Here is a 26,735-nt window from a genome sequence, read left to right as displayed (position 1 = left end):
AGGCCAGGATCAGCCCACGACCATGCAGGAGCTCGAGGATGCGGTCTCTGGGATGCTGGGTCCTCTAAACTCTCAAACAGCCCACCTGTCTGTGCAAAGAAGATCTAGATAAGGCAGGTAATAAGTGCAACATAGGAAAAAAATAATACAGGGACAGGTTATAGTGATAGAAGCAGAATGGAAAGAGAAAAACTGTTTTTGATACAGGTGGTCAGAGTGTAAATACAACTTTTTGTTGTGGAGTTTTGAAATTGTTAGGGGTTTTTTGTTTTGTTTTGTTGTTTTTTGCCTTAGGATCAATTCAGATCATCTAAATCTTGGGCAGCATTTCTGAAATTTGTATCCTAACTTGCTCAAAGAGATGGTACCCACAGGAAAGAAAATAATCTAAAGAAGCATGTGGCATGTGACCCTGGCGGTCACCTTGTCCTTAACTTGTAAAACACCCTTTGTGGCCGGTCTGACGTCAATCAGCAAGGGTTGACAGATGATTCATCACTGTGTTCGTACCATTGTTGGTTCCTGTTATTGTTTTCCTGCTCACATTTAGTTAATCATTAGTGTGAGTTAGGTTAAACACTCACGTGCTTTATTAGGTCTTTTCCTACAGCTTCATCTGGGCCAGCCCCCTTGTGAAAACGCAGGTGCAGGGTAGTTTAGGCCCCTGTTTCCTTTCTCTTGGGGCGGGGGGCAGCACATTGGATTGAGAGGCCAGAAAGGAAGGGCCCCCGTTTGTAAAAGCGAATCGTTAGTATCCACAGATTGAGTGCCGCCTGTGGCACCAGCACACATACCCGGAAGGTCTCATTTCTACTCTGAAATGATAGTGAAGTTTAAAATAACTCCCTGACAAGCCATGAACCCCAATCCACATCATCAGATAACAAGAGAAGGGAGGTTAGACAGGACTGAAGAATAAACACATGAAGGACAGAGACCAGTTGCCACCAGGATTCCAAGACCCAGATCTGCTTCCAAAGTACGCTGTAACCCCATGTGGAAAAGTCACTCCTAAGATATGCAGAGATGAAGGGAACGGCTTAATAAGACTCCCCCACTCGCCAGCCAGGGTGAGGCACAGTGGAACTGCATGAAGCCCTCAGCAAATCTTTCTCTCCTTTTTCATTTTTTCTAAAATATCCTCCTCAGTTTTGCAGCTCCCAAGGCAGGCTCTGCAGACCCGACTCGCTCCATCTGGGTTGAGAAGGCTTCTTCCCACCCAGCTTGTCAGAAGACTCTTTGTCCTCAAACACAGAAAAAGATAGATCTCACACCACCATCAACAGCATATTTCTGTCCAGGTTCCAAACGAAACTTTAGACCAGACTGGAGTCTTGCAAAGCCGGGCTGAGCCTAGGCTGGGTCTTGCTTGTAGAAACTACTAATGACTTGCTGGGAACCACCCAAGTCTGCGAAGCCCACAAACACTTGAAATAGGGCTTTGGAAATGAAAAAGAAGTTTTTTTTCTCTTAGTTCATCTCATCACCATCTGGCTAGCTTTTATAATCCTTATTGCACTGTGATTAATTTTTTTATACCATAGATTTCTGCTAATTAATTGTAATTACCAAGAACAGGAAATATCGGCATGACCAGACTATGTTTACCCAGAATAGCCAAGTTGAAGGACTGTTCTTTAAGAGAGGCATTCTTAGGATTGTGAAATTTTTAAAGCTAGTGGGTAGAGTCTCTGAAATCAGCTGGTTCAAATAGTTCACTCAGAAACCTGAGCAGGTCAGCCCAGACTTTGTAGCTCGTTAGTAGCAGAGCCAGTAAGAAAATCCTGGCTTCCACGTTCCCTGTCTGGTGCTGTTTGCTCTGCTCTCCACTGCCTTGGAGCCAGTTTGAACCAGAAGCATCCAGTTCTCTTCTTTTGGGTGGATTCATCAAGTTCTGGATGGAATTTGGTCAAAATATCTCATTGCATCATCGTGTCGCTTTGAAACTCCAAGTTCTTTGGACATAGGGTTCTTGTCTATGTGAGGTGAACCAGTAAATTCTTTGGAAAAAAAAAGTCAGTCCAAACACTTGGCTGATGTCTTAGAGGAAGAAAAAAATATTTGGGTGATGGAATTTTTAAGATTGAATTAAATGCTGTTTTGGCATCCTGCAGATGGACGCTCAGATTAGGTCTAGACGGACTTGTCCAAAACTGGGATTGGGGAACAGGATTGTATGACATTTGCCCAGCAGCCCTGTTATGCTCATATGTGACTTACCAGGGCTTGCTGGGTTTCTGAGGGTGACAGGGAAGCTGTTGCTTTAGTTGAGTGCATTTTTTTAAAAACTGTTAATGTACATTTTTGTTCTTAGAAAGAGTTGTTATTTCAAATGAAATATTTGTGTGTACTCTCTAAACATAAAATAGATAACTGCAATATTTTCTGTTTCTAGTGATAACTCTCCTCTTACAAAGAACAATGACAGGGAAAAAATGGTCTTAAGGAACCAATGCGATTTGAAATGGAGGAGTTACAGGAGTCCATTTGGTCTCAGAGCAGTGCCAGGGCCTCATTTGTTTGCGGACGTGCATTTACTGGCACAGTAATTCACTCCCCTGGTATATCCATGCCCTAAACACAGGCCCATGGGAAGGATGAATGATGCACCCACTGCTCTAGCTTGTGGGCTTTGGTCAGGTCTGGCGGTAGGTATTATTTCAGGGTGGGGAAATTCACCAATTAACGCACCCCATCCTGAAATAACACCTACTGCCAGACTTGACCAACGTAAGATCCAACGAACAGTGGTTGCATTGGGAGACAATGAGCTTGTACCTGATGAGGTTAACTACCTGCACTGGAGAGCTGGAGGCGCTGAGAGCTGTGATCAGACGGGTGCGGGACACTCCTCGCTGCGTCGTGGAAGCCGAGTAAGAACCGCGCACGCCGGCTTGCTTCCTGCAGGCTCTTCCTCCTTGTCGCGTGATCTAATTCACAGCATCCACTTCATCCACCTGGTCACCAGGACAAGGGCATTTACCCCCTATCTAGCCTTACTCTCCTGCCCTCTGAGCCAGTGGGGCCACTTAGAGATTTTCGCTCCTTTGTGGTCCTTTTGGGCCTCTCTAGACTCTTCCCTTTGCCACTGCCTTGGCTCAGGTCTTTGCCATCTGTCACCTTCCTACTGCAATGATGTTCTAGTATTCTTGTTTCAAGCCTTTCCTAGCTTGTGTTGTGCTGTGTTATAAAATCTGCTTTCCAAACCTCAGGCCTCATCAATTCGCTTGCTCAAAAACTCCTTTCACCAGCTTCATAGTATCTGTGGGTCAAGCTGCACGCTGCTTTGTAGGACACTCAAGGTCACACTTCCCCTCCACCCTCACTGCTGTGCCTCAGGTGACCCTGACTTCACCAGCATTGAGGACACGGTGCTCTTTGCAGCTTCTGCCCAACATGCCCTTGCAAGTTCTGTCTCCCGGTAGACAGGTCCTCCCAACAAGGCTGGCCCCACGGCTCTTTTACTCAACATTCTATTCCCAGTGTTTGTGCAGTTTTGGCACAAGATTGCCATCTAATAAATATTTGTTGGATGAGTAGAGAGTATAAAAAAGGCTGAAAATACAATTTGTATTGAATTCATACTCTAGTATCACTAGGAGGTAGTATGCTTTGAATTAGAATGCTCGGTTGAGTTCAACGCCATACATATAATTGTAGGAAACAAAAAGATTGATTAGTTGTCACCTCTACATCTTCAAGAGTCATTGTTAAGTCACCAGTGCTGGCAGAAAATGGGTAAAGCCTTCAAAAGAATGGGGACTCTAGGATAGGTAAACAGAGGCAGTGAACTCTTTACTGGTGTTCTCTGCCAACAATTTCTGCCCCCTCCAATACAATCTGCACATATTTCTCAGATTCATCTTCTCAAGTGCTCATCTTGGACATAACAGCTCTCATTGTAAAAGGTCCCACGCCCTGTGAGCTTTCTCATATACAGCTAGGAGTCCAAATGGCTTACTAAAGCCATCTAGTCTTCCCAAAGAATCCAGTCTATGGCCGTTACAACCTGTCCTTGTGGGGTTCTGTCTGGCTCTGAGGAGCCACTCACATCCCACTACCTTGTGTGTTCCATCCCCAGAAGGGAGCTACAGCCATGCAGTAGTAGCAGCACTGTCCTGGGGGCAGTTGTCCTTTGTCCTGGTTCCTGACCCCCTTGCTTTCCTGGATCCTAGGAAGCAGGTCTCAGTGTCTCAGACTGCACTCTGTTCTCTATGTCTTATGATTTCCTTGTTCTACAAACTACCTCATCACATGTTTAGGGCGCCGCTGCCTACAGGAGCCTCTGAAAAACGACCAGAGTTCTCTGCCTTGGCCTCGACCTCCCTGATAATCAGAGCCGGTAGCAATATTGCTTAGTTTAACGTCCATTGTCTTCCAAAGTCGTTCTCTCTCTGCTCTACTGCAAAGATTCTAGCATTTAGAGCTCAGCAGAATCAGCTGAGGAGCTTCCTGAAGCCTTACCTTCGAGCGCTGTGCATTTTAAATCACTGTTCTGGCTGATCCTGCTCCAAGCAGTTCACTGAGCATACTCTGAGAAGCACCTAGATTGTGATCACCACCAGTTCCACACATATTCATCCATTCATTTATTCAGCCATAAACATAGGCATTTCTTCTTCAGCTTTTATAATAAGAACTGGATATGATGGAATCAATTAATTAAAATCAGTTAAATCTACTTTTATTGGCTACAAACAATTGTCTTTTAAAGCCATCCAGCAATCATATCTCCTTAAGGAAAAAACAAACAAACAAACAAAACACTGGAGTGGAGTTTGGCCCACACAGTTGCGTGGAGAATCCATGTGGTCATCAGGTCATCAGTGAACGATAAGAAAAATGTGAGCAACATGGTGATAGGAAAAGAAATGTTGCATTTAATCTAGATGGATGGCTTTGCTCAAAGATATTCAGTTTTTAAAGCTATGCTTATATATATATTTTTTAATTTCAGAAGGACAAAAACCTGTAGTTGCACATCTGAAATCTTAACCCCTAAGTCCCTATAGGATTTTTTTTTTTTTTTTTGGTTTTTGGCCGGGGCTAGGTTTGAACCTGCCTGCCACCTCCAGCATGTGGGACCGACGCCCTACTCCTTGAGCCATAGGCGCTGCCCTCCCTATAGGATTTTTAATAATTATTCATTTGGGATACAACTGGTATTGATTCATTTAGCCTACTAAGTTACAAATACGACGGTAGGGACACAATGACAGAATGACAAATGCGGCTTGCTTTTCTAGCTTCAAGAAAATGGTAACACATAATGATCATCTTTTTCTAAATGAAAAATTAGGGGCTACAAAATGATGTGTGGTCTTATAGATCTGAACATGAGATTCTTCTTTCTTTTTAAATTGAAAATTAATATGAGGGTACAAAGTTTTAGGTTACAATGTTCTCACTTCCTAGGTAAAGTTCAGTAGTAGAGCTCTTCACCCAGGGGGCGTGCTGAACACCCTCACATTGTGCACCTTAGGTGAGATCCCGCCAATCAGCCTCCCTCCTTCCCTTTCTTCCTGTCCCTTCTCTCTTGCTAGACTATCTTTGTGTTTTATCATTTGTGTTGGCGTGCACTTGTTTATATATTGGTTTCACATTAATATTGAGTACACTGGAAATTTGTTTTTCCATTCTTAAGATACTTTACTAAGAAAAATGTGTTTGCACCCCATCCAGATAAATACAAAAGATGTAAAGTCTCCATCTTTTCTTACATCTGAATAGTACTCCATGGCGTACGTATACCACAGGTTAGTTTGTTGATCCATTTATGGGTTGATGAGCATTTAGGTTGCTGAGATTCTTCTTTTTTTTTTGTTTTATTAAATCATAGCTGTGTACATCAATATCCTGGATGTGTGTTCGTCTTTCCATATAGGTTCACGTCAGCCAGGCTGATCTACTCATTGTCACTCAACCTTGCCACACACATTTCCTGCCACCTCTCCATAGTTCGTGCGTTTCCCATTCTTGGAAATCCTCCTTTCTATTGTTCTACTTGCATAAGCCCAACCTTCTTCCAAGATCCAGTTAATGTCCCACTTCCTTTGTGAAGCTGAGCTGGACTGTCTCAGACAACACCAAACATCTACCCTTATTGTCTACACTCTTACCTGGCACTTAACAGATGCCAAGGCATGTGACAGTGGACTTTTTATATAGAGGTCATCTCCCAATTACTCTATTACAGTATCCTTTGGAGGGCAGTCATCATATCTGATCACACATCACACCCCATGTATCTTTGTGTTCATAGATTGAACACAGCCTCTTACCAATATGGGTACTGCTTAGATCTAAGATATGGATGAGAAGATAAAGACTGTGTCCTGTATTTGTCAAATCTTCTCTGTTGTTGTTCATTCTATCATGTAAATTCTGAATTTCATTTATGTCTATGATCAATCAATCTAGAATTTCTGTAATGAGGTTGTCAGAACAACCCCGGGAGGGAAGGAGTAAGGTCCATTTAAAATCTAGAGTCTCAAACATCATGCCTCTGGGGGTAAGGGAAGTAACTGGGCTGCTCTGTGCATACCAGGTCGATGTTCTTGCCACAAGAGAAAATCAGGAAGCTGAACCAGGCCTGTGTTATGGCCATATCTGGCTGGGAGCTGCTAGGTGGCTGCCTTTGTTTCAGGGCAGCAGGGCTGAGCAGGTTCACTCTTCTGTAGCACACAGCCCCGGGCCTCTAACTTTTATCAGCTCTCCGGGCCCTCTAAAGTGACTGCTATGGCAGTTTGTTCTCTGGCTAAGGTCTGTCTGCCACCTTGATTCAAATGCAAATGCTTGGCAGAGCCCAAGTGCAAAGCCCTGACTCCAGGTCTTCCCAGAGAACCCCATTCTCAAAGACCAGGAAAAGCTTACCAGGTGAGGCTTTTTGTCACCTTCCCTCTCTGTGAGTTTGAAGGGTGTGCCATCTGGTTACAACTCTCTGCTGCCCTCAACAGGCCCTTGACCTCACTGCCTTGGCCACTCATTCTGGTTAACTCGTGGGTTCCCAAAGAGATAAAGAAGGTCTTGCCATTTGAGATGGATCATGTGTTTCAGGTCAAGTGATTTTTTTCATCTTTGGTCATCAATTTTTCGTTCTGGTTGTGAGTGAGGAGATGCTTTTTTCCTGGCTTACTTCCAATCCCTGTAGGCACATTCTGGTCCTTCTTCCTTATGTATCCATCATTTTTCCTTTCTGCTCCTTGAAACAGCAATGCTATGGGAGTAGAAATCTGCTGTTTTGGTAAAGACTGAATAGTTCAACAAAAAGCATGTGACAGTCAGAATAAGATAAATCAGGCTTTTAATCCCAATTCTACTAATCATAGGCTCTACGAATTTGGATGATTATTTTTCTGTTTTTTTCCTCTAGAAAAAGGATATTATGTAATAATATGAAAGCAGAACTGACTCATAGATGGTGCTCAGTGCTAGATTTCTTGTCTTCCCTCATGAAATATTCTCATTTTGACTACAGCAGCCACAAACATCTTGCTGTAGAAATTAGCAGTCATTGTGTGGGAGACACCTGTCATCCACTTCTTTCCTCCTTGCAGCTTCTCCAGTCTGCAGACTCTGAGTTTCGGGGGAGAATCTATGTTGGATAGACGTTCAGTGAACAACCGAGCAATCACCTTTCTCATAGCACGGACTAAAGGGGTCTCACTTGGCCTGCAAGCTTGAATAGCATGTTAGTGTGAGCCACAAGCCTTGTGAAGTAATAGTTCCTTGAAAATTAGATAGCCTGCTATGTCCTGTTACATAACACTGGGTGACAGGACTCTGTGGAAGACTACATTTTAGTTTCTAAATGTAATAGCTAAATATGACTGTACTGGAGCCATCATAGGACAGGGCAGGACATGACTCATACAATCATTTGTTAAATCCACTGTGTAACGGGCATTTTACACATTCCTGGTATATCGTGTTACCGTTGGCAGAGCCTTGTGTGTTAGGCCATCATTCCCTTTTTAGAGATGAGGGAGCTTAGGCTCAGAGAGGTTGAAGTAACTTGCTCCAGGTCACGTGGCTACTAACAGTCAAAGCTGGGATTTGAACCAAACTTTGGACACAAGTTTATGCTTGTATGGGTTGTGTTCTACTGTCTCCAACAAGCAAGGGATTCGGAGAGGCAGCTGGTGGGGGGACAGCCTGGAGGGGTGTAGAGCTTCGCTGGGAGCCACAGGTATTTGGAGTCTCTTATTGCCCTCTGGATGCTCACAAAAAGGTAAGGCCAGTTTTAACTAGGACACTGTAAAATGATAATGTCTGATCATAGCCTTTTGTCTGTTGCTGTTCCAGTGCTGATTGATAGGTCACATTTTTAAAGATTGCATCAGTAATTCATGCTTTATTACTCCCGAATTAACGTAATGCTTCAAATCATCTTGTTGCAATTTGGCATAATTATCTCCAATTAAAAGTAAATTCCTGTAGGGTGAGAATATTAATTTCTATCCAAATCTCTTTATTTTGATTGTATCTATCAGCCATTACCCAGTTTTTACCCAATAATGCTGAGTATTTACAGTAAAGCTAACTTTGCTCTGTCACCAGTGAGTTTATATTTTCTGTTTCACTGTGTATTCTCCTTTAAGATCAGCATTCCTCCAGGTATTTTGTCTTAGCTGATGCTCTTAAAGGTGTTGGCTTTTGTGTAGCTGGTTCATTTAATTCACTTCGAGATTCTGTGAATGCTAAGAAGCACTCTTTAGGACAAAAATCAAGCATACAAATCATGCATGGAATTTCAGGAGAATAAAAGATTCCCCAGGACTGAGATTTCCAATTGTGGTCCCTGATCAGCAGCATCAGCATTGACAGAAACGTAGTAGAAAAGCAAATTCTTCAGCCCTACTGAATCGGAAGCTATGGGAGCTTAACAAGGCCTGCAGAGGATTCTGATGCCTGAAAGTTTGAGAACCCCTACACTAGGAGGAGGTAAGCACCCTGGCTGGATGTTACTGAACACGCTGCAATAAATATTAGCACTTCTGAGAGTAGAAAGGGTGAGGGATCCTCAAGCGCTGCACTTACTACCTTCACCAGGTGTCAACACCTGCTTCATGTTTCAGCTCCTGATACCTTTGTTCCCATGGGAGCAAAGCCAGTGGCACTATCACCTTCCATGTGAAGGGGTGGGTGGAGGACCAGCTGGGGCCACCCTCGGGGAATGCTCCCAGGTGTCTGAGAACATTAAAGAAGATTGGGAAATGATAGCAATGGGCGGGTCCTCTCGCTGCGTACATACCCATACTTAGATGGCCCAGCTGGCCTTGTCTAAGATTCATCCTTCCCCTGAGGCGAGGATGCTCTCCCTGGAGACACTCAGGCTCTAGAGTGGAGCCTGAGTATGATTAGGAGAAACACAATTTGGTGCTTAGAGTTTCAAGAACTCGACTTTTGGAGTCAATTTCTTTTTCCATGTAGGAAGATTTATATCGCAGCCAGACAACTCTTGTCATTACAGCTGATCTTTTAACTATGTTTCCATGCTTAATTTTTATTATCTGAGTACAGTTTATGTAAAATTATTATACTTAGATTCATAAAGATGTTCTCATAGAAGACCTGAATCTTGGCTCAGTGCCCATAGCACAGTGGTTATCGTACCGCCACATGCACCAAGGCCAGTGGGTTTGAACCTGGCCCAGGCCTGCCAAACAACAATGACAACTGCAACAAAAAAATAACCGGGCATTGTGGTGGGCACCTGTAGTCCCAGCTACTTGGAAGGCTGAGGCAAGAGAATCGCTTGAGGTTGCTGTGAGCTGTGATGCTATGGCACCATACTGAGGGTGACTTAGTGAGACTTTGCCTCAAAAAAAAAAAAATAATAATAATAATAAAGAAAAGAAAAGAAAAAAAGACCTGAATCTCTGTTGAGTGAAAACTTTCACACACAAAACGTCTTGGCCTCATTACGGTAATCGTCTGCCCTCCATGAGGACAGAGACCTGGTCTGCTTGCTTCTAGTGAGTGCTGGAAACATTTTTTTTCCTAAGTAAGTACATTTATTATTTTATTTTGTTTTCAAAACAATGCACAGAAATCTGACCTGAGAGTTACTGGGGGCATCATTCCTCCTCTCTGTATTCCTATCTTAATCAGAAAGGGAAAATCCCTGCCCTTTTGTTTCGCCTTCACTAAATGGAAAAGTGAATGGAAAATTGCTCTGGCTGATTTGGGAAGAAACTCTTGTTTCGTGCATCTGTGTGGACGTGGAGCTGCTCTACCACTGCCTGATTGTTGGGGAGGCTTGTTGGGGTGAGTGGACGGGGTGATTCCAGCTTTTAAAATATTCGAAAGCCTATTTGGTAATGGGTATGAACTACATTCTCCAGTCCAGCTTTATCCTTCCATCTGATATTTTGATTCTCTTCTCTCTGATCTCCTTGCTTTCTTAATGGCTCTAGTACATCAGTGCTAAGGACAGGGTGTTATTTAGGACACTAAAAAAAAAAAAAAAAAAAAAATTGTAGCCTTCTTAGATTTTGCCTTTCCCTCTTATAATTCATAATTTTTTTTCTTGAGCTAACTAGGTTTGAAAACTTTTTCTATTTTCTGCAAGTCCTGATAGAAATCTCACTGAGTTGTTTTTCTCCTCTGAAACGCCTTCTCTGTTCAAGCACTAGGTATTCTAAATGGTTCAGTTGCTTCCTAATTGTATCCCCAAAGTCACTGGCTAGAGAAGAATCTCTCGCGTCCCCTGGCTGCTTGCCTTGCCAGGCCTGTAGTAGGAGAGCTGCCTCAAGCACATCACGTGGCACTCCCACCACACAAACTTACCCCCCTCCCCAGCTGATTAGACCTGGAGGAATGCTGGACCCAAGGGGAGAGACCCAAGGGAATCAAAGTTCTACCTGGCTTGCAGCCTATGAGGGAAGGTGATGCTAAAACAGTGGTCACGTAAGGGCAGAACATGGTTAACTGGGCCAAACAGAATTGTTTGTTGAGGAAATTGGATTGGACATGTGGGCAGATGCCCACTAGCTGAGGGATAGCCCAACAAGACAGGTGTGTAGGGAAGCTGGGATCTGACAGTAACTGAGACTTGTTAAAGGAGGGACAGAGAGAAATCACCCACACTCTGCTGCTGGTAGCTATGTGGAAAACCAGGTTGCCAGAACTGCCTTGGATCCCAAGCATGCCCGGGTTCTACCTCCAAGTTTTGGAACCCGGGTTTGTCATTTTTCTTTGCAGCCAAACAAAGCCCACTGAAGACCCGTGATCCGAGACGCCTCCATCTGTCTCTCCTGCACGCCTTTCTGCCTCTCCAGCCCCATCAAGGACATGTCTATTTCCTTGCACACACAGGCGCTTCTCTCCATTCCACACCAGGAATTCTGCACATGGTTGGCTTACTCCCCACTTCTCGTGAGACCTTGGTGGCCTTGGGGTCTTGTGCAATAGTGGTGTGGAGTAGGGGAGCAGTATGGGCATCAGCGGAAAATGCACAGTTTATGGGCTGATCCTGACACTTGAATGTGCCTGGTTTGGCTCATAAGTATTTGCAAGAAAATTTTCTGGAATGAATTTCTAATTTTTGAAGGTGAGATTCCTCATAAAAATCTAGTTTTCTGGCTTCTCTTAAAAACTCTAAACTCCTGACAGCCCTGGGCCTGCTTCCCATGAGCACAGTCCCCAGCAGAGTTGAGCAGCGGCTAGCCAGCCCCTAAGGAATGAGGCATGTTCTTAGTTTGAGTTCCTCCCTGGCCTGCCTTGGTCACTCGTGTTCCCTGACTGGGTCCTGCTATCCCCTGATTTTGTACCTGCTGATAGAGATGGAATGAAGGAGCAGCCCAGGAGGAGGGCCGCAGAGGTTATTTATTAAGCCGGGACTCGGAAGAGCAGGGGAAGAGATGCTGAGGCCCAGAGCTCAGTAGTGCTGCTGTGTTGGATGAGGGAAGAGGAGATCATTGATGGTTTCCATGAGTCCCAGTGTCGATGGCAAGAGAGTGAAGAAGCGGATGATGGTCCTGGAGGGTATTCGAAATCCAAAGAACCGGATATGAAACGTGGAAGATAGATATGACAGTTTTAGAGGTGTGAAATAGTGACCACTGATGAAGTCTTCAGAATTACAGAGACCCATGAAAGGAGGTTAACAAGAAAGGGAAAGCTTATTATATGAAGAAAAAAATAGATACTGTGGTGTATATGTGACCAAATGCACAAGGTGGGATGCAGGGTTCTGATTCCATTTGATGAAGGCCCCTGCCACAACCAGAGAGAGCACATCTGTCTCCTCTGTGATTTTGGACCTTATGGCATTTTGTCCATGTTTTAGTTTTCCTTTGAAGAAGTAAAGAGTCTAAAAAAGTTTGACTTTTTTCAGAGAAATGCAAATCAACGCCCCCCTCCCCCAGAGATATCATCTACCTCAGTGAGACTGGCCCACATCACAAAGTCTCAAGGCTGCAGATGCTGGCGTGGATGTAGATAGAAGGGAACACTTTACACTGCTGGTGGGACTGCAAACTAGTACAACCTCTTTGGAAGGAAGTATGGAGACTCCTCCAGGAACTCGAATTAGACCTCCCATTTGATCCTGCAATCTCATTTCTGGGCGTCTACCCAGAAGGAAAAAAGACACTTTATCATGAGGTCATTTGCACTAGATTATTTATTGTAGCTTAATTTACAATTGCCAACATGTGGAAACAATCTAAATGCCCATCAAACCAGGAATGGACTCACAAGCTATAGTGTAGGTACGCTATGGGATACTATTCAGCCACAAAAAGATGGAGAACTTACATCTTTTGTATTAACCTGGATGAAACATATTTGTCGTAAAGTATCACAAGAATGGAAAAGCAAGTATTCAATGTACTCAATACTAATATGAAGCCAAAGATGAATTAATACACTCCCATACAAGAGGAAAAACTCAATTAAATTCAAGTTGAGGGAGCGGGAAGGCAAGAGGAGGGCAGGGGATTGGTCAGCTCCCATGTGATGATCACACTGTAAGGGTGCATAGCACACCTCGTGGGTGCAGGACACAACTACCACAGGGACTTTACCTAACAAATTCAAATATTGTAAGCTAAGAGTTTAAAATCAAACTATAAAAAGTTTTCATTCAGAAACAATGGCAGCAACTTCCTTTTAAAAAACATCCCCATGATGGTTTTCTTTTGTCAAATATTATCCTGTGGCAGTTTCCTTCTTTCAGTGCCCTTAGGAATAGCACATATGAAATAAGCCCCTCAAACTTACACGAGCACATTTGATAGACAGAAAATACTATTAACTTTTGCCTCCTTGTCTCGACGTTTACCTGAAGCACCCATGTGCATGCACCGGGGGTGGCCATCTTGTTTCTGCCTCCCCACTCTGACATTCTCTGATCCCTTCTTGTGAATATGCTACTTCTCCCAGAGTAAACTCCTTTCCCTATGGCACTCCCACAAAGCCTGGCAATGGAGTTTCTCTGTTTACAGTTCACTATAGGGTTCATTATATTTATTTGATGGAGAAGGTTTCAATTACACCTCTGCTGGCTCATCCTTGTTAATTCATACTCCCACTATCTGCTGTCATGCCCTGTACTTCTAAATATTAGTCACCTGCGTTGAGGAAAGATAATGAAAAGATCTTTCTGGGTTATACACAATTGTATGATTCTTTTCAAATAACAACTAATTATCTTAAAAAAAAATTGAAGTCTGAGAGATCTGTAGGATTCACAGTGTCAAAATGCTTTGGAGCTGGAAACGTCTTGGAGAGAATTTAATCTAAATTCTTACTTTCCAGATGAGGGGAAGAGACGTGGTTTACTCAGCATCATTTTATCCACTAATGGAAGCCCTCCTGCCTTCCTAAACAAGACTGCACACATGCACACTTTTTTTTTGGTGTTTGGTTTCTGCTATGACGACATAGCCGTATCTACAAAGTCGTATCTGTATACAACGTAGTCATGTGTAGGGGTGTGGTTGTCTGTGTGTGTAGAATGGTTCCTAAACCTGCCAGAATCACCATAAACATCTGAGATGCCTTTGAAAAAGACCGTAGTGTGGGCTCCCATCAGACACCCTGAAACAGAATTTCTGAGGCTGCGCTGAGAGCCCAAGCGGTGGCCTTGGGGATGCTGCTTTCTATAATTCTTTTGCCTTCCCACATCCTCTCTTTCACATAAGGCACTGCATTTTCAGAGATTGGCCCCAGTTTTTGTAATTCTATTTCTAATGTGAAAGAGGCCCTATGTGGGTTTACTATGTTGTCATGGCAGAACCCAGACTCCATGACAAGAGAGAGGTGTGCAGCAGACAGCCTGTAGCCCTTAGCACAAGGCCTGCACGTTTCTGCAGAGCTCAGGAGGCCTAGTAACTTCTTTGTGTGTCTATGTGGAGGGGGATACCAGCTTGTGAGCAGTACCTGGAGCCCGTGGGCGTTTTCTGGGAAGTTCATGAGTCAGGTTTGCAGAGGGTTGTGGGCCAGAGTCCTTGACTTGCTCAGTGATTAGTCAGGGGTGCAGCTGATACCTTGGCAAGGTGGGTTAGGTGAGTAAACCACTCTCCCTGGAACAGAGTTGGCCCTGTGTGGATGGCAGGGCGTCATCTTGACTTGAACATCCACGTAATCACCACCACCAGTCAGAGAGATGGCGACAAGACTGTTTTCTCCTAGAGTCAGGCCTGCGTGCCAATACAAGGACAGCCGTGGAAACGTGGGGACAGATGGTCCGGAATGACCAGATCCCAGTGAAGAAGGCTTCAGCTCTGGAAAGATTTTATAAATTAGCTGGTTGTGTTCGAGAGTGGTTGTCTATCTTCCTCAGAGGAGGAGGATCTGAGTCCCTGACTGGGTTAGGGGTTCAACATCAAACATGCTCCCTGTAGTGAAGGGTTTGGGGCAGTGCTATGTGGAGAAGGTGAGCCTGATTAGTGATCTGGGGCTGCCTATTGCCCTGGTCTGCACTATACCCAATTCTGAACCCAGTTCAGCTGTTTGCTCTTCTTGATCCCTCTGAGGGGAAATGTTGGCCTGCTTTTACCCTGCAGAGCTTGTAAACATTCACTCTCTTTTGATTTTTATGGCTCTAATTAAACCCAGAGCCTTGTTGTCTGGCAGGACAATAAGAAGTTGAGGAATAATAGGAAAAACAGTTGTGTCACTCAGATTTTGCTGTCATTGTCACTCAGGACTCAGAGAGGACCTCTGCTACCACACACTTCCGACTCACTTAGAAACCAGGAGGTCCAGAGCTGCGAGTGGACTTCACGCAGAACAGAACAGTTTCCTGGAGGCCGATGAGCTAATGCAGCCAGACCAATTGTCTTTTTCCAGGTAGACAAGGGAGTGAAATTCATATGACTTTAAATGTTCTTGTTTGTTTTTACCTGGGATCCTGCAGGCATTCTTGTTGGAGAGCCAGTCCTGGGAGAAGGGGTCCTTGACCATGAACAGGCCATTGTGGAGTGAGTGAGCTGGTCCCATGGTGGGACAACAGAACTCCCAGTAAGCGACATGACCCCTTGCCAGTGTTCCCGGTCAGTTTCATTACTACCTAGGCACAGGTGTGAGCAATGGGTTGTGACACCTTCAGTTACAGGGAACCAGAGCCTTTATAGTACCAGGTCATGTAACATTGCTGGTGTTATTACAAGCAAGAGCTCATGCAGAAGAAAGTTCTATCATTAGAAACTGCAGTAGGTTAGTCCACACAGAGATGAGAGCCGGAGGCAAGAAGGCTCTCGGGACCTTGGCACTGGGGGCAGTAGATCACATGCTCTGCTATGGAGATGGCTGGGACAGTTCTGGTTTCTTCTGTTCTTGACATGCGTGCTTCAGCCTCTCCCCCCACACCCTCAACTTAACACAACTTCTCTACATTACACTATCTACTTAATCAGAGCTCTACTTTCTCATGATTTTCTCTTGCTCTTAACTTCAGCTGACTCAAGTGGCCTTAAACAGTGATCTTGGCTCTATTAAGAGCTTGAGACTTTATGTATTTCCCAATTCAAAGTCTTATGAGTGAGGATACAATTGGCCCAGTGGATCCCTGTTTGAGGTCAGCCCTTTACAACAGGTCACATGGTAAGTCTGGAAAAGCAGCTTTAGAGACATGTGTCTCCTCCCAATCCAATCAGATGAGGACAGAGGTAATAGGGACACTGTTTTGGCATGAGATGGTGTCCTTTAGAAAGGGTCAGGAAATAATCTTACCATGTCTTCCCACAAGCAGCTGAGAGTTAAAAATACTTCCATTAAAGGGAACAGCAATAGTTCTAATCACAGACAAATGTAATAAATTTGAATATTTTCACTAGGTACTTAAAATATGGAGAAAGTTTGAAATGACCTTCATAAACTATGTACAGGATAAAAGGATAAAATACAATATTTCTGGAATCAATAATCGGTTAGTCAATAAGTAAAGCGAGGCCAGGCTCAGTGGCTCACACCTGTAATCCTAGCACTCTGGGAGATGGATCGTTTGAGCTCAGGAGTTCAAGACCAACCTGAGCAAGAACAAGACCCCCATTTCTACCAAAAACAGCAAAAAAACCTAGCCAGGCATCCCAGAGAGTGCCCATCCCTGAGGTCCCTCCTCAGCTACTTGGGAGGCAGAGGCAAGAGGATCACTTGAGCCCAACAGTTTGAGGTTGCCATGAGCTATGATGCCATGACACTCTATTCAGGGTGACAGAGTGAGTCTCTGACTCAAAAAAAAAAAAAAAATAGGAAAATAAAGAATAAAAATAAAATAAATAAATCCAAATAGCCAAATAGTTAATTTAGGGGTAAATCAAATTACATACAGGTACAAGGATGGTGGGGAAAGGAAGAAAAAAGGAGAGGGGACGTGGAAATTCAAGCAAGCATTCAATATAAACATTTAGGGGTCATGGTGGAATACAGCCCTGCTGACTTTGAGAAAGCGAAGTATGTATAATAATGTTGGGTTAGAACATGTTTTTTGGGAGCCAGTAGAGTTTCTTGTATTCTTACTATTGGCTAAGTCCTTACTACATTTAAAATTTTTTATTTCCATTAAAAAAAAAGAAGAAGAAGAAGAAAGGAAAATTTAAAAAATTCTGAAAAAATTTGGAATGTAGGGTGAAAGTAAAAAATTAAAAGAGTTATAAAATAATAGTTGTATTTTTTTAGTCTTAGAATTAAAAGAAGAACAGTCTAAGGATTGACTTTCAAAATTAAACCTCAAAATCTAAGGCAGCAGATGGGTGGACTATCCTTTTATTCCAATGCTACAATTAAAATCGGAAAGAAAAATGAGGATACAAAGACTATTGGCAAGTTGATTGCCAAGCAACTGATGGAATTGCAAAGGACCAAGCCAATTCACTTTTCTTAACAGCAAAATAATTGGGCTGTGTCTGAACTATTTGAAATTATCTCCATTTTAAAGACACCAAATGAGTTTGATTATTTAGTAATCAGTTCACTCCTCAGCACTAGCATATCAGCCAAAATAGATGATTTCATTTAAAAAATGTCAGTTCAGCGGCACCAAGTAATAAGCACAGCCACAGCCACCATGTGAGAGTGAGCTTCAGAACTGGAACTTTAAACACTGCTTACCTCAGAGAGGGAGCTGGCATGAAAGCCAAGTTGTGGAGAGTGCAGTTGCAAAGAGATGGGATGATGTTTGTTCTTTACCTCCCTCCCTGGACTGCAGAAGATTCAGCCATTCATTCAAAAATGCACTGCGATGCTATTCTGACGCCACCCACCTGGAGTCAGTGCAGACTACATGGTTAAGGGCACCGTTCTTCACAAGAGTCTCCTTACTTTGGACATAGACCCAAATTCCAGGGTTCTCAGCCACCCATATTTTTGCCTAACTAACTACAAATTCAGGCATTCCTACTACCCGTCAGGTGCAATATTTCGCTAAAATAACTCATAGAACTCAAAGCAGAGGCTGTGTTTATGATTATAGTTTTATTATATAAAGGGTACAAATCAGGACCAGGCAAAAGAAGAGACTTGGGTGGGGTCTGGGATTGTCCCAGATCCAGAGATTCCAGGTCCTCCCTCCATGGAATCAGGATGTGTTACCCTCCCAGCACACTAATGTGTTCACCAACCAGCAAGGTCACCCAAGCTGTGGTGTCCAGAGTTTTTATTGGGGTTTTATTATGTGGATTGAATCCTGGGCCATGTAGATTCAATGTCACAAGCCCCAACTTTCTAATCACATGGCTGGTTTTTCTGGCATGGCCAGCCTCATCCTGAAGCAATCGAGGAGCCACCAGGACTCACCCTGTTAGTCTAAACTCAGGTGTGGTCCCAGGGTCCACTATCTCTTGGTGAGGCTGGAGTATCCCCAGTTGCTGTTCAATTGCCACCTTAATAGGGCTGGGCTGGGCAAATGGCCTACCTGTGCCTATGAGAAGCAAAACCAAGTCTGGGAGAAGTAGAAAACCACTCTGCAGGCCTCGTAGGTGAGACATCTGAGCCCCTATGCTGAGAGGTGGGAGGAGGAAGAATAGGGAGGAAGAATGTGAAGCCCTGCAGGCCTTCCTGCAGACAGTGGGAGAGGCCAGCCTATTGTTCATCATTGGCCACACTGGCTAGAACATGGCCTCTCAGGGGAGCTCAGTCTGCAGGAGCAGCCCAAAGCCAGTTGTTTGAAACAGGATAATAGGGGAAGAATGTCATCAAGAGTGACAGTGCTGGCCCAGGCCCTACACCTGCACTCACAGGAGTAGGTGGCCTGTGCTTACAGAGTGGGAGACCTGCGCTCACAGGGGTGAGAGGCCTGTGCTCACAGGGGTGGGTGGCCTGCACTCACGGGGGTGGGTGGCCTGTGTTCACAGGGGTGGGTGGTCTGTGCTTACAGGGGTAGGAGGCCTGTGTTCACAGGGGTGGGTGGCCAGTGCTCACAGGGTTGGGTGGCCATACAGGACACACACAACAGAGTTACTGTACCTTTTTTGGGTCTGGCTGGTTGTTGTGCAGACATAGGACCACTTGTTCTCCTACCCTTAGCTTTCTTGTCTGCAGTCCAGTGGGGCAGGTAGGCATCAGGTAGACTTGGCTTTGCATCTTGGCCCTGACAAGGTCTATGGCAATGTGATATTGGGGTATTGCCTGTGCCTGCTGAGCTATGTGTACGGTAGAGATGATAGCGTCATCCTCACGTTGTGAGGTTGAAGGGAGAGAATGCCCGTCAAAGCTCCTATGTTACCTGGCACATCGAGACCATTTCCTGTCCTCCTCCCTGTCCCCCTGCTCCTCGACTCCTTCTGTGCTCAGAATCCTGCTTCTCTGTTTGCATTTGCAGAAGCTCCTGTTCCATCTCCTGCGTGGCTGTGACAGTTCAGGACCCCCCGCTGTTCACCAGAATCGGCAACTAAAAGTGAGTGGTGCTGGATACGAAGGCTTAACGTTCCCCTCTTTGTTCACCCAGCTGACCATTCACATTGGCATTTATACTGGCGATTTTGGTAACATGAGCAAGGCCTGTCCTTTGTTCTACTGTCCCCTACCCCCCTCAAAAAAAAAAAAGAAAGAAAAGAAAAAGAGCAAAACCAAAATCTCCCATCTATAGTACCTGGTGAAATCCATCAGCTGCCATTTTATTCTTTTGGTTTATGGCCTTTCCATAGTTAAAATAACATTTTCTTATTAATCATTACACTTGAGGCCCAAAGAGAGGTGTCACCCTCTGAGGTTCTGTGGGAGAGGAGAAGAGGCCATTGGTCATGAAAGAGGAGGCGGCTCTGCTCACCATCCATTACGCTTCTGCTCTACTTGAAGCAACTGCACAGAGTTGCTTTGAGCCCATTTGAACAGAGGGTATAAGACTGTTTTGAAATCAAATCCACAAAACTCACAGTATCCACCTTCGAGCTTCCCGCCTCCGCCATGAACTCCACTGCTGCAGGGAGGATCCACGCTTCCTGAGAGCGCTGGCTGGGGATGGCCTATGTCATCTCACTGAGACCTTGCTGGGACCCTCGAGCAGGGACCATCAGCCAGCAGAAGAGCCAATCAACTGCCCAAAGACACCAGGTCCTGGGTGAAGTGACTGCAATGTCTCACTCTAAAAGGTCGTCATAAGGCAGACTGAGCTGTTTGCTCTTTATTCTTGAGCCTATTTGCCTCTTTCTATTTTTAGTTTCTTAACCTTGTCACATGATGTTTTTAAAAACATGGAGAAAGAGGAGAGTATGTTTCAAACAAAATTAGCCCATCGCAGGCCCCTAGCATTTTACAGACATTTTACTACTAAAACATCTAAATGTTCACAAAAGGTAAAGAGCAGTAATTGTGGACCCCCTATCGTTGTAGCCTGTTTTTACAGGTCAGCCTGGAAACGCAGGTTAACAGCTGACGATGTGAACTACATTAGCAGAGGCATTTCCCCCCACAGCCTTTCAGCAATTCCTTTCCTGCAACCACCTGTCCTAGCTCAGGTTCCCATTATGTTATTCACAGATAACAACAGTCACTAATCCTCGCTCAGAGTTTGCTGTGCATCAGACGTTGTGCTTTGTGTTTTACAAATGGTAACTCAGTGATTCTCCCTGTGTGGAGGGCACCATTTCCACTATTCTGCAGACAAGGATGCTTACCACTGAGATGTTCATTTTATGCCCAAGGCCACGCTGTTGGTTAGTGGCCGACATGGGTCCAGAGGCCACATTTTACACCTTGAACTTGACCCCGTCTATTCTTTCCCCAGCTAAATTTATATGGCACAGCATGACCTGAAAGCACCACATGGCCCATCTTCTGCCTGTGCACAAGAGCTGTGCTAGCCTGCTCTTGCTTCTTATAGCAAACGCAAACCATTTAGAATTAGCCCCTGGAAATTCTGCACTGTTTTCCCCAAGAGCAGGGCCCAGGACTTTGAATTTTCAGCCCAGTTTTGCTCACCCTCCCGCCATCTCCGTCTTTTACTAATCTTTGCTTGGCACCTGTAGCCCCCTTGGTCTACCTTCCACCTTATTCTCTGTCCCTATTTTTAACCAGGATTGACGCTCTGCTTGTTTGTGAAGTCACCAAATCAATTCCAGTTTATTAACTAAGAGCTAAGGGGCAGACAAGTAAACAGAATGTGAGATGGAAAGCCCGCAGTGCAGGTTCACAGACAGACACTGTGGGAGGTGTCAGGGGGCCGGTGCACAAGCAAGCAGGCCAGCCACTCAGCCCTACAGAACATGTTCCAGGGAAGGGATTAGGACACACAAGGACCTCAGCCCTGCTGAGTCCCTTTCTAGAAAAGCCATGTCTGTAGTCACGTGATAACAGCTTGGCTTGCATGTGGTGTGGGAGACAAAAACTCAGCCTCAGGAGGCCGGAGTGCTGCCTGCTGGCCTGCCCCAGAAGCATTGTAGCCAGAGGAAAGGGCCTGATGCTTTGCAGCAGAAAAGATGGAAAGAGAGAGAGCCGAGGTGATGGGGAAGGCTTTGGAGGGACGCAGGCTCACATGCACAGTGGGACACTCTCCCATACCAGGATTGGTATCTTAGACTCGTTATCTCTGGAGAACTCGGCGAGGTGGTCCTTCTCATGTCCCTTCTCCCTAGTGGGGGTCAGTGGTTCCTACAGCCAGTGCTCGAGACTAAGGCCCCCTCTTTCCCCTAAGCCTGCCCCTCCCATGCGAAGTGTCCCTGGGTTAAGTCTCATAATCTCCCTGGGCCTCACTTTACTCATCTGTACTATACAGACAATAATAGTTAATTTCTCATAGGGTGTTGTGGGGATTAAGAGTCACTATATCAAAAACACTGACAGCAGAGCTTGGAAAGTACAACACAAGTACGTGATCACACCCCAGAGGGGATGTCATGGGGGTTGGTGTCAGGTGCCAGGGTTCAAATCCTGCCGCTGCGATTTGTGTGACCATTAGCTAGAAACTTAAAGCCTCTTGACTTCAGTCTCCTCATTTGTAAAGGGTACAATAATAGGGATATCGTGGGTCGTTCCAGGCTTAAGTGAGTTCATGTTATAAAGTATTTACAACAAACAACACTGGCTGCCAGTGAGCAGTCAGTAAAATTATGATTTTACCACACACCTTCTATTTTATCTTTTATCCCACGTCGACATCACTCAGCCAGCAAACGGGTCACCTGTAAAGAGGTAGAGAGGTAACCTGTGATACCTGTGGTTCTGTTCCAACAAGAGATCACAGGAAAGTTTGGCCAGAAAACGATCCCGTTCACATATAGGCCAGGACTCCCAATCACAGTAGAGCATTTGTTTTCAAATGCTACAGTTTCTGCCACCAAGCTCTTCATCCAAAACCTTTCTCCAGCTACTTCTAGTACCCGAGTCCATGCCCCTGACTTGTCCATATTGGTGATACATCTGTTGACAATCTTTTGTGACCAGCTCACGGTTCCTGCCTTTGGCCTGAGTATGTACGTTAGACGTAAGCATCACAAGGCTACATGGCTCATAAGATGGAACAGTGTATTAATGAAAATTAAACCACAAATTAGCTGATTTCATCACATCTTGAAAGGGTACACGAATTGTTCCATGTGGTTTAATTTTAGCTCAAAACATGCAGTGGGGCTTTTGTGAAGGCAGCTACTATTGACATCTTATACTGGTTGTTTTTTTTGGGGGGGGGTCCTGATTTTCTCAGTATTCTGTAAGCTTGCTGCATGTTGCCTTCTCCCCTTGTAGAGCCACTAAAAGCACATAAGAAGTATGAGCACTTGGGACTTGCTTCGGCAGTGGTCATACAGCTAGCATGAGAAGCAGAGGTCACAGAGCGGAGGGGGGACCCCGATGCTCTTGTCTGGTCCACCCTGCAGCACTGGCTCCCCTGCTGGGCTCTGTGGGCTAGGAAGCTGCAGACAGAGACGCAGGTCAATCTGACGTCACGAGAAGAGGGTCAGTGTGTTTGGTGACACACCAAATCAAGGGTGAGAAGCGAAATGAAAAAATTCCCTCTTTGACCCCAAGAGAAAGATCATTGTGACAAAAAGGTTGGGAAGAGTCAAGGGCTTCAAGAGAAGGAAAAAGCACCAGTCTTCTATTTATTGAGTATTGTGGAAGAAAAATGGAAGCCATTCAAAGTGCTTTTAGTTTCCCTGGAGAGAAAAGACACATCCATACCAAAGCCTGAATAGCAAACAGTCTACTCTGCGGTCAGGCCGTGAAGAAGCATGCCTTGCGGCATTATGGAATTATTTTCCAAATGGTTTATGTAAGGAATAACCATCGGAAATCCTCTTCTGATGCTGTGGGAAGGACAGGCGAGGCCACAGATATCGAGTGCCTCCTGAGCTGCTTTTCAAGCACTGGGAGGAATTGCAAAGGTGTGAAAGACGGGCGGGGGGTACAAGCCAGAGGGTGGAGGCCGGGGGCCGGAAGAGGGCACACGTCCCAGGTGCAGTCACGGGAGGTGAGCCGCTGACGTAAAGCTGGAAAGGAAGGTCAACAGAAAGGGCCCTAAGAGCTGTGCAACTTTGGCCAGTTTACTCACCCTCCTCCTGACTCGTTTCCTTGTGTATAAAGAGGCGTAATGATAGTACTTGACAGATAGGGTTATAGAGAGGGCTATGTGATACGATGGTGGTGAAGAAATTGTCACAGTACCTGGTGCACAGGAAACGCTCACTGAGCCCTACTAATAATGATGGCAATGACGATGAGAATCTCCAGTGGCTCAGGGTTACTGGGAATACCGTGGATGACCAGTGGTCAGCCATGAGGCTGGGGACATGGATGCAGATAAAAAGCCTTTCCACTGGATTTTATTCTACAGGCCACAGGGTTTGTAAGTGGGTTTTAAGCATGAAAATAGCATGACCAGATGCACAATTCAGATGGACTCTTCAGGGGTTGCTGCAGTGAGCTGAGTTGGGGAGGAGAGACGTGAGGCAGGAAGTTCAGCGAGTGGGGCTGTAGTAGTCCAGGGGAGAAATGATGCCCTGCCCAAGGCAGGGAGATGGCAGCAGCGTTTGAAAGGAAGGGGTGTATTGGAGAACTTTAGGTGGAAAGGTGACAGGAGTTGGTGAAGAGAAGCAAGAGCTGAGGACATTTCCAGGTTTTTAAGCTAGGTGACCAGGTGAGTAGCACTCAGCACTGGTGAGGGGCATGTGAAAGAAGCACGTGGAGGAAAGACACCAGGACGGTCACTCAGAAAGGCCGAGTTGGAGGAGTCCGCAGGTCTCTAGGCAGAGAGACCTAGTGACCATCGCATGTGTGACACTGAAACTAGGAGAAAGATCACAGCTAGAATTACAGATGTGGGCGTTGCCAGCATCATGGTGACTTTGGAATCCTGACACTGGGTGACACTGCCCAGCGAAGGAAGGTAAGGAGGGCAAAGAATAAGATTGGGGATGAGACACTGGGAAAGGAGGATAAGAAGAAAATCAGGCTAGAAAGCCCTGAAGGGCTGATCAGAGGGGCTGAAGGGAAATGAGAGTGTGGTGTGATAGAAACCAGGAGAATGGAGAGTTTGAAGAGGAAGGGAGAGATCAGCCATGTTAAGGGCCATGTCTAGATGCACAGGTGGGACAGAGAAGGGGCCAACTGCTTTGGCAAAGAGGAGAATGCAGAGGAGAAGGGGGAGGAGGCAGGGGAGAATGTGAGATGAGGAAGGGGATCTTGACTCTTCATTTCAGGTATCTTGTTGGAAAAAAAAAAAAGAGCGAGGGAAGGCATCAGAGGAAGGAAGGGAAAAACAGAGTTAGAAGATGCTGAATTTTTTTTCCTCCTGGGGAGAGAGATTTAAGAGAAAAAGAGGGTATTTGATGGATCAAGTCCAAGAGGAGGTAGGTGGACAGAATACCAAGAGCTCATGAGGAAAGAGGTTGTTGGTCAGGAATGGAACAGGAAAACAAGCAAACCCACCATCTGTTATGATATACTGGGCGAGAAGGTAAGTGGGTGAACGTTTTTCTTTGGATGAGGACAAACTTAAAGTTTGCATGTAACTGTCTCAAGTTCTTCAAAGATATGGAAATGAAGGCCAGATGCTGTAAGTGAGAGATATGAAAGAGTATTAAGATCTTTCTGGAGACTTGTGAAGATTTGGAGTTTCTACTAAAAGTGTGCTGAGCCAGGAAAAGAGAGAGAAGTAAGGCCGTGGACTGGTGGCAGCGCCGTCTGTGCCGCTTTGCAACGTTTTTCCTCCCTCATTTCATGAGTCGCGTATGGGAGGAGAAACGCAGGTTGTATTTACTGGTATTTACTCAGGAGTGGAGCTTTGCCACACAGGTACAGAGGACGTCCAGGAGTGCGAGGCAATTGGAGGTGCTGGTGCAATGGTAGTTTCAGGAAAAGCCGTAACAAGCTCAGCAGAGCTGACAACAGCCCTTCTGTCTTCTTGTTTATCCTAAAGAGGCTCAAGGGAAAGAAATTATCTCAGAAGAAATTATGTCTCGTATAATCATTATTATTTAACAGATGAGACCCCATTCTCATTTTGCTCCAATTCATAATCTTGGAAAACAATATATTAACTTAAAAAGTCTCTTTCTCCTTGTCTTGGGGTTAAGTATCAGCTTAAAGTTTTGGAAACTTGAGCGTTGTTACGTGAGCTCCCCCAGTGACCTGGGAGGCAGCGGGATTTCTGCACTGTAGCAAGTGGGAGAGGGAGTGTCGTCCAGCCGTGCTGAGGTCAGGGGTCAGGGCATCCAACTCTCAAACAGAAATGACAGAAGGAAAGGAGGACCGGAAGTCACTTACTATACAGGAATCTGGAACATAAGGAGGAAAATAGACTCGGTTAACCTCCAAAATTAAAGTGAGACCAGAGATAAGGAGATTATTTAAAAAAAAAAAAACAAAAAAACAGCTGGGGTCTCATAGAAGTCAATTGATTTGGATGGAAAAATGAAAAACAGTAAGATTGTAGTACTGCTTTAACTTAATCGGCAAAACTGTCCGTTTTTGGTGATAGTGGGGGGTGGTAGCCCAAGAGCAGCGTTTTCCTGTCCAGGTTCGGGGCTACCCCTTCAGAGCACAGAGGGGAAAGGACCCAAACTGCTCCAGGAGCGTCAGCGCCTCTTCCCCCCGGGAGGCCAAGGAGCTCTGAGGATGCACACTGTGATTTCTCTGGCCGATACGTTAGAAACACCTCTGATCATTGTCAGCTGCAAAAGAAAAAGCTCCGTTGAGATGGCCTGTCTCATTTATGTCCCACGGAGACATGCAGATAGCTTGGGTAGCAGCCTGACTTTGAATCAAAGACAATTGAATTAAAAGGTCACATAAATATATTGTCCAAAGTAGTAATGGCATTTGCACGGCCCCTCATTGTTTACAAAGGAATTCCTCTTGTGATGGTTATTTGAGCTTCTCCAGAACTCTTTGTAGTAGGTTGTTACTCTGAGCAGCAACCACCTGTAACATTCTTTAGCTTGAAAATGAACTTTTTCATTATAGTAATATGATGGCAGTTTTCTATTGCTTTCCTTGGTCCTGAAGTCATTTTTATTTCACTCCCCAGCTCTGAAAGCCTTCAATTAAATAAAAACTCTCCTTGGGTGCACTTCGCGTTTAGATTCCTGCCGTTCTCTCAGGGTTCGGTCTCACGCCTGTCTCCTTAAAAACACATTTCTCGTCTTTGTTCTCTCCATTCCTCCTCCAGTCCTGTCCTTTCCTTCCTCTTCTGAACTTCTCTGCTTCTAACAAGTCTCCATCCTAAACCTGAGCCAGCTTTCCCGGGCTTTTTGATACCACCTCCTTGGTAAACTCTTTCTTGCCAATACCCTCAAATTCATATGTGACATTTTACTTTTCAAAATTCTCAATTCGAATTCGCCAGCCCCATTTAC

At 45.0% G+C, this 26,735-nt stretch overlaps 1 long non-coding RNA gene across 3 annotated transcripts in view; it reads left to right on the top strand.

Moving 5' to 3' along the window:
- Nucleotides 1–26,735, top strand: part of LOC128566708 (uncharacterized) — a 154,671-nt gene that overhangs the window by 76,205 nt on the left and 51,731 nt on the right. For all 3 annotated transcript variants that reach the window (XR_008374621.1, XR_008374620.1, XR_008374619.1), the window contains exon 3: nucleotides 19,268–19,342. This is a non-coding gene — a long non-coding RNA (uncharacterized LOC128566708). The remainder of the gene's footprint in view (nucleotides 1–19,267; nucleotides 19,343–26,735) is intronic.

Source organism: Nycticebus coucang, chromosome 15, assembly GCF_027406575.1.
Source record: "Nycticebus coucang isolate mNycCou1 chromosome 15, mNycCou1.pri, whole genome shotgun sequence".
NCBI classification, from domain to species: domain Eukaryota; kingdom Metazoa; phylum Chordata; class Mammalia; order Primates; family Lorisidae; genus Nycticebus; species Nycticebus coucang.
The sequence above is the reverse complement of the archived record's forward strand: the minus strand, read 5'-3'. Positions and strand labels throughout refer to the sequence as shown.